At 31.7% G+C, this 12847-nt stretch overlaps 1 pseudogene; it reads left to right on the top strand.

Annotated features, from left to right (window-relative positions):
• The first annotated feature begins 219 nt into the window (after window positions 1-219).
• LOC141553404 (olfactory receptor 11G2-like) lies at window positions 220-1147 on the top strand (annotated as a pseudogene).
• Window positions 1148-12847: the final 11700 nt, after the last annotated feature.

The following is a 12847-nucleotide window of genomic DNA, read 5'->3' as shown; positions in this document are numbered from 1 at the left end:
ACACATTTCCCTATAAAATATTTATTCCTCAAAACTCTGGGTAGGGGGGAAGAAAGAATGAGGGAGAGAGAGAAAGAGGAAGGACAGAGATTGAAATAGATGATAGATGGATATATAAATGAATGAGAGAAATATATTGACATATATATATATGTATATATATATGAATAGTAAAGATAATCAAGTCTAATCTATGTCCATTTCAAAGGTGATGAAGAAATGACCATCTTAGGCAATCATAACATCTCTTGGACTGTAAGCAAATTCATCCTTCTGGGCTTTCTATGAAATTAAGAAATAAAAATCATTCTCTTTGTATTATTCTCCATTGTGTATGCACTGACTCTGATGGGGAATGGGACAATTGTCTGTGCTGTGTGGTGGGATCAGCAGCTCTACACTCCCATGTACATCTTACTGGCCAACTTTTCTTTCCTTGAGATCTGCTAAATCAACTTCAGTGTGGCCAACATGCTAGCAAATCTTGTCTCCAAAGTCAAGATCATTTCTTATAATGGCTGCATCCTTCAATTCTACATCTTTTCTTCTTTATGTGCAACAGAACTCTTCTTTCTGGCCCTCATGGTATTTGATCGGTATGTTGCTATCTGCTCCCCACTCCGCTACCCTACCATTATGACTAGGCGGCTATGTGCCACTCTTGTGTCTGCCTGGCTTCCTTTGGTTACTGACCCCTGTCACTTTCTTCTCCCAGGTGCCCTTCTGTGGTTCAAATATCATTGATCACTATTTATGGGACTTAGGAGCAATGCTTGCTTTATCATGTATACCTGTCCCCAAAACTACTCTATTCTGTGGTGCTGTAAGTACCCTCATTACCTTTATTATCTTAATTTTCATTCTTGTGTCCTACACCCAGGTGCTAAGAGCTGTGCTACAAGTGCCAAAGGGCTCAGGAAGACAAAAAGCCTTCTCTACTTGTGCTTCCCATCTATCTGTGGTCTCACTATTCTATAGTTCAATCATGATGATGTATGTCAGCCCAGGGTCAGCCAGCCAACCTGAAATGCAAAAATTCATTACCTTGTTTTACTCAGTTGCCACTCCATTTTTCAATCCCATGATCTATAGCTTTCATAATAAGGAAATTAAGGCTGCTTTAAGAAAAGTCCTGGGCAGAATTTGAATATTACCTTTCCAGATCCTTAGATCTTCATTCTTCAATCTCTATTTGCAGGACATTTTTTTATCTTTTGTATCTGGGTTAAAAAGGATGGCCACTGAGTTCCCTGCCATTACTAGGATTCTGGATTTATATGAAAAGACAAGCATTTCCCATTATATGGGAAAGGAACAAGCATTTAAGTTTCTATTATGTGCTAGGTACTGTACCAATTTAGCTTTATAATTATTATCACATTTAATCCTCACAACAAGCTTGAGAGATAGACCCTATTATTGTTCCTGTTTTACAGTTGAAGAAAGTAGTCAGAAGCTAAATTTAAGCTCAGGTCTTGATGCTGCCAAGTCCAGAATCTAACCACTATACTACCTGGCTGCCTCTACTTCTTATGAGAAGAATTCAATTTATAACTCACTGGCTATTGCCAGTGAAACACAAAGAAACTACATGGTCAGGTTTGAGTAAAAATGTTAACTGCTTCAGAGTCAGGAATCAAATATAGAGAGGTTCCTCTGAAAAATGCCATTCTAACCAGATATGGTCTTTGTTCCTTGTTCCTCTACTATGCTCAGCTTTTTCCAAGTAATTGGGCTGTTCAGTCTTCCCATCTCCAAACTCAGCTGAAACATTTTGATTCCTCTCACCATGTAAAAAGACACCAAGATGATTTCAATTTAGCAACACATCAAGGAGATTTAGATAGACAAATAGATAGATAAACAGACAGACTCCACTGCTGATTGGACCTTTATTAGAGGAAAACATAGCTGTTTTTAATCCTTCTTCCTTCATATATACTTTTTACATTGAAGAGGGAAATGTTACACTTTAAAACTAGGAAGAACAGTGTAGAAAGAGTGGTGTTCATGTCTTCTGTGAGTACATATCATCACACTGGCATAAAACATGATTTATCTATAAAGAAAGATGATACCCACAGTGACTTAATCTTCCTTCCTTTCTATTTTTAAAATCTCCTTTCCTGAGTTGCTTTCTCTACTTCCTTACACTTCAGCCTCTACTTTGAATTTCCTTGAACCTTAATTTTTTAGGAGATGCTATCCCTTTTTCTTTACTTTTATATATTCACATTGAGATTTGGGGGATGTATTAATTGGTTAAAGAAGTACTAGAATCTGACTCTATGCCTGTCCTTGTAAGTTTTTTTCACAAAGTACATATATCAAGGATTACATATAAACCTTTAAGCTAACTTCATTTAATATAGGTCCTTAAACTTGGGTTCAAGAATCCCCAAAGGGATAGATGGATAGATTTCAAGTTGTATGAGGAATTACAGTTTATTTTCACTTAACCTCTAATTGAAATTTAGCATTTCCCTCAATTATTTAAAAATATTTTCCTGAGAAAGAATTCCTTGACACAGATTGTCAATGGGTTCCAAGATATGAAAAAAAGTTAAGATTTCTGGTCTAATACATGTACATCATCCTATATGGTGGGAACCTTGTAGATATTGTAAAATTCACAAGTACAGCAAGCAAGCAAAAGTGTCATAATATTACCTTTATCTCCCTGTATGCATGTGTACTATTTAATTTTCAACATTTCATTTTCAATTGAAATTTTTTAAGGGTCATAATGTTATATTTACATCAAATACATATTATCAAAAGCCATGGCTAAAATCACTTATTTGAACTCCTCCAAGATGACTTTTTAGTGGAGATCTTCCTGCAGAATGGACATTGTTGAAAAGAAATATAATTGTATAAAAAAGCTTTGATTTTTTATTGGATTGTTTCCCCCAAAAAAATTATGTGAGACTTGGGATTGAACCTGAGTGACTATGACAGGGCAACTGCCACTCAACTGCAGTGTTTAATTGTCTTGTCTTAATGTTGACATTGCACAAGGAATCCCTGCTCTAATATCATGTTGATTTAAGTCTGGGTTCATGTTTCTTCACTTTTGGTGTTATGAGTGTTCCCTGATAATAAAATATAAATCTCTTGATATACATTGTGCCTTTAAACTATCAGCCCCTTTCAGATCAAAATTATATTGTATTTTCTTTTATATCTCTTTTAATTGCAATAGTTTTCTACACTCCAAAGTATTTCTTATATCTTTGATGACTTTAATAATGGACAAATGAATGGAAATGCGTATCATGTGCAAAGTATTGTGAAAGGAGCTAGGAATATAAAAAGAAAACAATCTAGCTCTCAAGAAGCTCACATTTAACATGAGAGACAACACATGTAAAATTGCAACTATTAGTCACATATAAAGTTTTAATGGTCCTTAGGGTGCAGCAGCAAAGTAAATGATAAAACCTCTCATTTAATATTATTTCTAGTCATTAATAGCACAGCTGAATAGAAAACCTGACTTTCAAATAGAAGACTCAAGAGAAATACAAAAAGATAAACAGGAAAAATAAATCATAAGGATTTCAATATGGTTTAACTATTCACATTCCATATGAAAAGATGATACTTATAAATCTAAAGAATTTTTTTCTTTATTAGAGCAGTTAAAAAGAGTGTATCTAGAAAGAGGGCATGGAGGCCTATTGACTAGGATTGATATAAAAATATACAATTAAAGGATGAGAAAAGGGATACACTAAGAGAAGAGGAAAAGGAGAGGTACAGTGGGTTAAATTATCTAACATAAAAGAAGCATTAAAAAGCTTTTAGAATGGAAAAGAAGATGAAAGCATTGGAATTACTTGAACATTACACTCAACAAAATTGGTTCAAAGAGGGAATAACATACAAACACAATTGGGTATGGAAATTGTCTTGCCCTATTGAGAAGTTAGAGTAAAGGGTGATAAGAGAAAGAGAGTGCTTGAAAGGAGAACAAAGTGGGGGAGGCAGTGATCAGAAGTAAAATATTTTTTTAAACTGGAGGAAAGAAGAGATAGAGAAGGATAAATAGCATTAAAAAGGCCAGATGGAGGGAAATAAATAGTAATCATAACTGTGAGTATGAATGGGATGAGCTCACCCATAAAATGGAAGTGTATAGTAGAGTAGACTAAAAACCAGAATCCTACAAAATAGAGGAATGTGGGAGAATCTATTATAGTTCAGCTAAATTAAAGACAAAAGTAGGGTGACAATCATGATTTCAAAAAAAAAAGAAGAAAAAGAAAAAAAATAGATCTAATTAGAAAAGATGTATAATGAAAATATATTTTGCTAAAAGGTAGTATAGATGATAAAACTGATATCAATGTTAAACATATATGCACCAAGTGATTTGACATCCAAATTCTTAAAGGGAAAAAAAGGAGTGACAGTAAGAAATAGTTAAAATCATACAAGTAGGGAGATCTTGACTTGTTCCTTTTAGAACTAGATAAATCTAACAAATAAATAAGAGATAAAGGAGATTAATGGAATTTCTAAAAGCTTTAACATAAGAGATTTCTGAAGAAAATAAATAAGAAGAAAAAGGAATATACTTTTTTTCTCAGCAGTGCATAACATCTAAATTGACAATTTATCAATGCATAAAAATCTCACAACCAGATATAGAGAATCAAAAATAGTTAATGCATTCTTTTCATATGACACTGCAATAAAAATTTCATTCATTAAAGGATGGTGAAAACATAGATGAAAACTAATTTAAAATAATCTAATACTAAAGAATGAGGGTGGTCAAAGAACAAATAATAGAAATAATAATTTTACTAAAGAGAATTACAACAATGAAACAAAATATCAAAATTTATGGGATTCAGTAATCTTAATTGTAGCAATAAGAGAAGAAAATTAAAGGAATTAGATGAGGGAAAAAACTATCACCCTTTCCCAATAATATGATGGTATATTCAGAGTATCAACTAAAAAACTACTTGAAATAACTAACAACTTTGGCAAAGTTGCAGGATATAAAGTACACCCACAAAAATAAACAGTATTTCCATATGTAACCGATAAAGTTTAACAGCAAGATTTAGAAACAGAAATTCTATTTAAAATAACTCAGGAGTCCATCTGTCAGGACAAACACAGGAACTATATGAAAACAATTATGAAATACTTTTCTCACAAGTCAGATGTGAACAATTAGAAAAATATCCCTTGCTCATGAAGGGACTAAGCCAATATAATAAAAATGACAAGTCTACCTAAATCTATTTATTCATGCCAATCAAACTTCCAAAAAAGTATTTTATAGAACTAGAAAAAATAAGAACAAAATTTATCTGGAAGAATAAATTCAAAGATATCAATGGAATCAATGAAAAAAATGGTGAAGCAAGATGAGCTAGCAGTATCATATCTCAACTGTATTATAAAGTGGTAATTATCGAAAAGAATCTTGTACTAAGAATTAGAGTGGTAGATCAGTGGAATAAAGCAGGTGCACATTATATTATAGTAAATAATCATAATTTTCAAGTTTATAGCAAACCCAAAGATCCAAGATTTTGAAACAAAAACTCATTATTTAACAAAAACTGCTGAGGAAAGTGGAAAACATAATGGCAGAAACTAGATACAAACCAACATCTTATATAGTATACCAAGAGAAAGTCAAAATGGATACATGATTTAGATATAAACTGTGATACCTAGGAAAAGTAGGCAAACATGGAATAGTTAATTTGTCATATCTATAGATAAGGAAAGAATTTAGAATTAAAGAAAATGTAGCGAGCACTACAAAATGTAAAATAGATAATTTCAATTATGTAAAATTTTAAAATTTTTGCACAAATCCATGCAACCAATATTAAAAGGAAAGAAAAAAAACTAGGGAGAAATTTTCAACAAGTAACTCTTTCATTTCTCAAACATAAAGAATTGAGTTGAATTTATAAAAAATACAAGACAGTCTTCAACTGATAAATGCTCAAATACTAAAAACAGGCATTTTCATACACAAAAATCAAAACTATCTATAACCATATGAAAAATGCCCTAAATTAGACACTGAAGTATGACTTCATACCTATCAAAATGGCTAATATGACTTTAAAAAAAGAAGAAGAAAAATTATGTTGAAGAGGACATAGGAAAACTGGGACATTAACACACTGCTGTTGGATTTGTAAACTGACTCAATCATTCTAAATAACAATTTGGAATTATGCCCCAAATTTCATAAAACTATGCATACCCTTTTATCCTGCAGTGGTATTGCTGGATTTGTACCCAAAAAAAATTTTAAAGGGGGAGGAGAGGATGAATTTGTACAAAAAATATTTATAACACTTCTTTTTTGGGTGACAAATAAATGAAATTTGAAAAGATGCCCATCAATAGAGAAATGGCTAAAAAAAAAAAAGCTGTGGTACATAATTGTAATGCAATGTTATTTTGATATAAGAAATAATTAGCAAGAAGCTCTCAGAAAAACCTGGAAAGATTTACATGAACTGATGCAAAGAAAAGTATAAGAGCATTGTACATAGTAACAGCAATATTATACAATAAAGATCTGTGAATGATTTAATTCTTAGCAAGGCAATGATACAAGACTTTCTCAAAGCCTCAGTGATAAAGTATTCTATCCACCTCCAGAGAAATAATTAATATTGTCTGGAAAATGTCTATTTTTGCTTGTTTGCTTTATTTCTCTCTTTGATTTCTATTTAAGTCTTCTTGTGCAAAAATAACTAATATAGAAATGCTTTACATAAAGCACATGCATGACCTATATCAGATTGCTTATATTCTCAGGGATGAGAGAGGAGAAGAAGGGAAGAAGTGATGGAATTTGGAACTCAAACCTTATTTAAATAAAAATTGTTTTAATATGTAATTGAGGGGAAATAAAATCTTCTAAAAATAAAAATAAACACAAAAGAATACAGGAATAAGTGGAGCTTTCCTTAAAATAATAAGTAATATTTATTTAAAATTATCACAAACATTATCTGTAATAAGGATAACCCAGAAACCTCCCCAGTGATGTTTGAATGAAACAAGGATGCCCATTATCACCACAATTATTCAATATTAGAAATGTTCATTTTAGAGATAAGAGAAGGAAAAGAAATTGAAGAAATTAAAGTAGGCAAGAAGGAAGCAAAACATTCATTTTTTTTTCAGATGGTATGATAGTATACTTAAAGAATCCTAGAGAATCAACTAAAAATAGTTGAAATAATTTTGGAAGAAGTCAGTATTTGACAAAAACTTCTGGGAAAGTAACTATAGACCAACATTTCAATCATATGCTAAGAGAAGGTTAAAATGAGTGCATGTTTTAGACATAAAGGATGACTCCATAAGCAAATTAAGAGAGCATAGAATAGTTTACCTTTCAGAATTTGTGGAAAATATAAGAATCTATGTAAAATGAAAGAATCTAATCACTTAAGAGATAAAAATATTATAAAATATATAATGAATGGCTTTAATAATATTGAAATAAAAGTTTTCTTTTTTTTCTTTTTCTTCAGTTTTATTTTTTTAATTTATTAATTTTATAATTATAATTTTTTGACAGTACATATGCCTGGGTAATTTTTTTTACAACATTATCCCTTGTATTTATTTTTCCAAATTTTCCCCTCCCTCCCTCTATTCCCTCACCTAGATGACAGGAAATCCCAAATATAATAAATGTGTTATAGTATATCCTAGATACAATATATGTGTATAAAACCAAATTTCTTGTTTGCACAGTAAGAAATAGATTCTGAAGGTATAAGTAACCTGGGTAGACAGACAATAGTGCAAACATTTTACACTCCTTTCCCAGTGTTCCTTCTCTGGGTGTAGCTGTTTCTGTCCATCGTTGATCAACTGGAACTGAATTGGATCTTCTCTATGTTGAAGATATCCACTTCAATTGGAATATATCTTCATACAATATCATTGTTGAAGTGTATAGTGATCTCCTGGTTCTGCTCATTTCACTCAGCATCAGATCATGTCTCTCCAAGCCTCTCTGTATTCATCCTGCTGGTCATTTCTTACAGAACAATAATATTCCATAACATTCATATACTATAATTTACCCAACCATTCTCCAATTGATGGGCATCCATTCATTTTCAAGTTTCTAGCCACTACAAAAAGAGCTGTCACAAACATTTTGGCACAAACAGGTCCCTTTCCCTTCTTTAGTAGTTCCTTGGGGTATAAGCTCCTCCAACATTTATCATTATTTGTTCCTGTCATCTTAGCCAATCTGACAGGTGTGTAGTGGTATCTCAGAGTTGTCTTAATTTGCATTTTTCTGATCAGTAGTGATTTGGAAAACTCTTTCATATGAGTGGATATAATTTCAATTTCATCATCTGAGAATTGTCTGTTCACATTCTTTAACCATTTATCAATTGGAGAATGGTTTGATTTCTTGTAAACTAGAGTCAGTTGAGACCTTTATCAGAACCTTTAACTGTAAAAATATTCTCCCAATTTGTTACTTCCCTTCTAATCTTGTTTTCATTAGTATCGTTTGTATAGAAACTTTTTAGTTTGATGTAATCAAAATCTTCTATTTTGTGATCAATAATGATCTCTAGTTTTCCTTTGGACATAAATTCCTTCCTTCTCCACAAGTCTGAGAGGTAGACTATTCTCTATTCCTCTAATCTGTTAATGATCTCATTCGTTATGCCTAAATCATGGACCCATTTTGATCTTATCTTGATATATGGTGTTAAGTGTGGGTCCATATCTAATTTCTGCCATACTAATTTCCAGTTTTCCCAACAGTTTTTTTTCCAAATAATGAATTCTTATCCCGAAAGTTGGTATCTTTGGGTTTGTTAAAACACTAGATTGCCATAGTTGTACCCTATTTTCTCCTGTGTACCTAATCTGTTCCACTGATCAACTAATCTATTTCTTAGCCAATATCAAATGGTTTTGGTGACTGCTGCTTTATAATTTAGCTTTAGATCAGGTACAGATAGAGCACCTTCATCTGACTTTTTTTTTCATTAATTCCCTTGAAATTCTCAATTTTTTGTTCTTCATATGAATTTTGTTGTTATTTTTTCTAGGTTACTAAAATAGTTTTTGGGAGTCTGGATAGCACTAAATAGTTTGGGGAGTATTGTCATCTTTATTATATTTATTATATTCACTCAGCCTATCCAAGAGCACTGAATGTCTTTCCAGTTATTTAAATCTGACTTTATTTTTGTGGCAAGTGTTTTGTATTTTGCTCATATAATTCCTGACTTTCCTTTGGTAGATGGATTCCCAAATATTTTATACTCTCAACAGTTGTTTTGAATGGAATTTCTCTTTGTATCTCTTGCTGTTGCATTTTGTTGGTGATGTATAAAAATGCTGAGGATTTATGTGGATTTATTTTGTATCCAGCAACTTTGCTAAAGTTGTGAATTATTTCTAATAACTTTTTATTAGAATCTCTGGGGTTCTCTAAGTATACCATCATATCATCTGCAAAGAGTGATAGTTTGATTTCCTCATTTCCTACTCTTATTCCTTTAATCTCTTTCTCCACTCTCATTGCCGAGGCTAGCATTTCTAATACAATATTGAATAGTAATGGTGATAGTGGGCAGCCTTGTTTCACTCCTGATCTTACTGGGAAAGGTTCCAGATTATCTCCATTACATATTATGCTTACTGATGGTCTTAAAAATATGCTCCTGACTATTTTAAGGAATAGTCCATTTATTCCTATACTCTCAAGTATTTTTAGTAGGAATGGATATTGTATTTTATCAAATGCTTTCTCTGCATCTATTAAGATGATCATATAGTTTTTATTAGTTTAATTATTAATATGGTCAATTATACTAATAGTTTTCCTAATATTAAACCAGCCCTGCATTCCTGGTATAAATCCTACTTGATTATAGTGTATTATCCTGGGGATGATTTTCTGAAGTCTTTTTGCTAATATCTTATTTAAGATTTTAGTCTCAATGTTCATTAAGGAGATTAGTCTATAGTTTTCTTTCTCAGTTTTCAACCTACCTGGTTTAGATATCAGTACCATGTCTGTGTCATAAAAGGAGTTTGGTAGGACTCCTTCATCCCCTATTTTTTCAAATAGTTTATATAACATTGAGGCTAATTGTTCTTTACATATTTGGTAGAATTCACATGTAAATCCATCTGGTCCTAGGGATTTTTTCTTGGAGAGTTGATTAATAGCTTGTTCTATTTCTTTTTCTAAATTGGGACTATTTAAGCAGTTTACTTCCTCCTCTGTTAATCTAGGAAGCCTATATTTTTGGAGGTAGTCATCCATTTCACTTAAGTTATCAAATTTATTGGCATAAAGTTGGGCAAAGTAATTCCTTATTATTGCTCTAATTTCCTCTTCATTGGTGGAAAGATCCCCCTTTTCATTTGTAAGACTAACAATTTGATTTTCCTCTTTCCTTTTTCTGATCAGGTTTACCAAAGGTTAATCTATTTTATTGGCTTTTTCATAAAGCCAACTCTTAGTTTTATTTATTAACTCAATAGTTTTTTGTTTTTTTTTTTTTACTTTCAATATTACTGATTTATCCTTTTAATTTTAGAATTTCAAGTTTAGTGTTTGATTGGGGGTTTTTAATTTGGTCTTTTTCTAGCTTTTTGAGTTGCAGGCCCAATTCATTGATCTTCTCTTTCTCTATTTTATTCAAGTAAGCCTCTAAAGATATAAAATTTCCCCTTATTACCGCTTTAGCTGCATCCCACAAATTTTGGTATGATGTCTCATCATTGTCATTATCTTGGGTGAAATTATCAATTGTTTCTACAATTTGCTATTTTACCCAATCATTCTTTAAGATGAGATTATTTAGTTTCCAATTACTTTTTTGGTCTATTTACCCCTAACTTCTTGTTGAATGTAGTTTTTATTGCAAAAAAAGTTTTCACAAACAAAACCAATGCAGACAAGTTTAGAAGGAAAGCAAAAAGCTGAGGGAAATTTTAACAGCAAGTTCCTGCAACAAAGATCTTGTTTCTCAGATATAGAGAGAATTGAGTCAAATTTACATGAATACTGATCATTCTCTGATAGATAAATGGCCAAAAAATATAAACAAGCAGTTTTCATATGAAATCACTTTCCATAGTAATGTGAAAAAAATGCTTTGAATTATTATTCATTAAAGAAATTTAATTAAAACAATTCTGAGGTCCCACTTCACACTTATCATATTAGTTAATATAATAGAAAAGGAAAATGATAAATGTTGAAGGGAAAGTGGTAAAAATGGGATTCAAATGCATTGTTTGTGGAAGAATGAATTGATCCAACCATTCTGGAGAACAATTTGGAGCTATATCCAAAGATCTATGTAATCATGCAAACCCTTATCCCAGCAATAACACTACTAGATCTATGTTCAAAAAGGATTTTTAAAACAGGAAAAGGACATATTTGTTGAGAAATACAGCAACTATTTTTTGTGGTGGGTAAGCATTGAAAATTGAGGGCATCCCCATCAATTGAGGAATTGCTGAACAAGTTATAGCACATGAATATAAGATAATTTCAAAAGACTCAAGATGAAAAATGCTATCCACTTCCAGAGAAAGAACTCATGGGGTTTAAATGCAGATTTAAACATGCTGTTTTTTGCTTTCTTTATTTTGTAAGGTTTATTTTTGTCCTGTGGTTTATTTTATAATATGTCTCATATGGAACTATGTTTTTAATGATTGCACATAGTTAACATATATCAAATTGTTTGCCATCTCATGAAAGGGGAAGAGAAAAGGGAATGAAAGAATTTGCAACTTATTTTTTAAATGAATGCTAAAATTGTTTATATATAATTTTAAAATATATAATTAAAAATAAAAAAATATTATGTGTAGAACAATGTACTAAGTCTCGAAATTATCAAATAAATAGTTGGAAATGGGAAGGAAACTGGCTTATGAATATCTTCCATTGCTTTCAAATAAGAATACAGCACTTAAAGTATCACAGATCAGGAATGGGAAATTATATGTATGCATACATATATGTACAGGTGAATATGTATGTGTTCATTATGCAGTATGTGTATATGTATATCTACATCATAAAGATAAAAAATACATGATTTTTTCAACAGATTTGAAGAAATGTACTTCCAGTACTTTGCTTTTTAAAAAACTTGTTTTTTTATTTCAATTTTAACTTTGCCTAATATGTGTCATCACAAACTTTACATGAATAAAACAACATTTAATTTTTAAAATTGGCCAAAATTTCCATTATTGTAGTGTCCAACTAGCTTTCTGGAGGATCTCTGGGCAGGCCTTGGTCTTGGGTGGAGAAGTGATGAAAGTAGAAGAGCTACCATGAAGATGATCAAGGATCAAGTCTGGAGTCTGGAGTCTCCTCTGTGTCTGTCTGTGTCTGAGTCTCTGAGTCTGAGCTTGAGCTCCAGCACACACTCTCATCTTCAGTCCTCTCAGTCCTTAAATACCTTAGTATGATTACATCACTACAGCACACTGAGCATGTGCCAACTGTAGAACTATTACATCACTATATCACATTAAGTATATGCCAACTAGAGTGATTACATCATTACATCACAATAAGTATATGTGAACTAGAGATCCATTGTTGTTATGGGCCAGAACTCTGAAACAAGGATTCTTACAAGATGTTAAGTCAGTGGAATTGATGATACAGTGGTTATCTAGTCTAGCATGGTGATTAATAGTTCTCTAGTTCAGCATGATTGATTTAATCTTACAACAAATAATGGTTTCCTAGTGATATAATGATTGGTTTATACTCTGTGTAGAGCATATAAGCTGGGAGTGTCGGCCAGATTCATTC

This window comes from Sminthopsis crassicaudata, chromosome 2 (assembly GCF_048593235.1).
Source record: "Sminthopsis crassicaudata isolate SCR6 chromosome 2, ASM4859323v1, whole genome shotgun sequence".
Classification (NCBI taxonomy): domain Eukaryota; kingdom Metazoa; phylum Chordata; class Mammalia; order Dasyuromorphia; family Dasyuridae; genus Sminthopsis; species Sminthopsis crassicaudata.
This window is presented reverse-complemented; position numbering and strand designations above follow the sequence as displayed.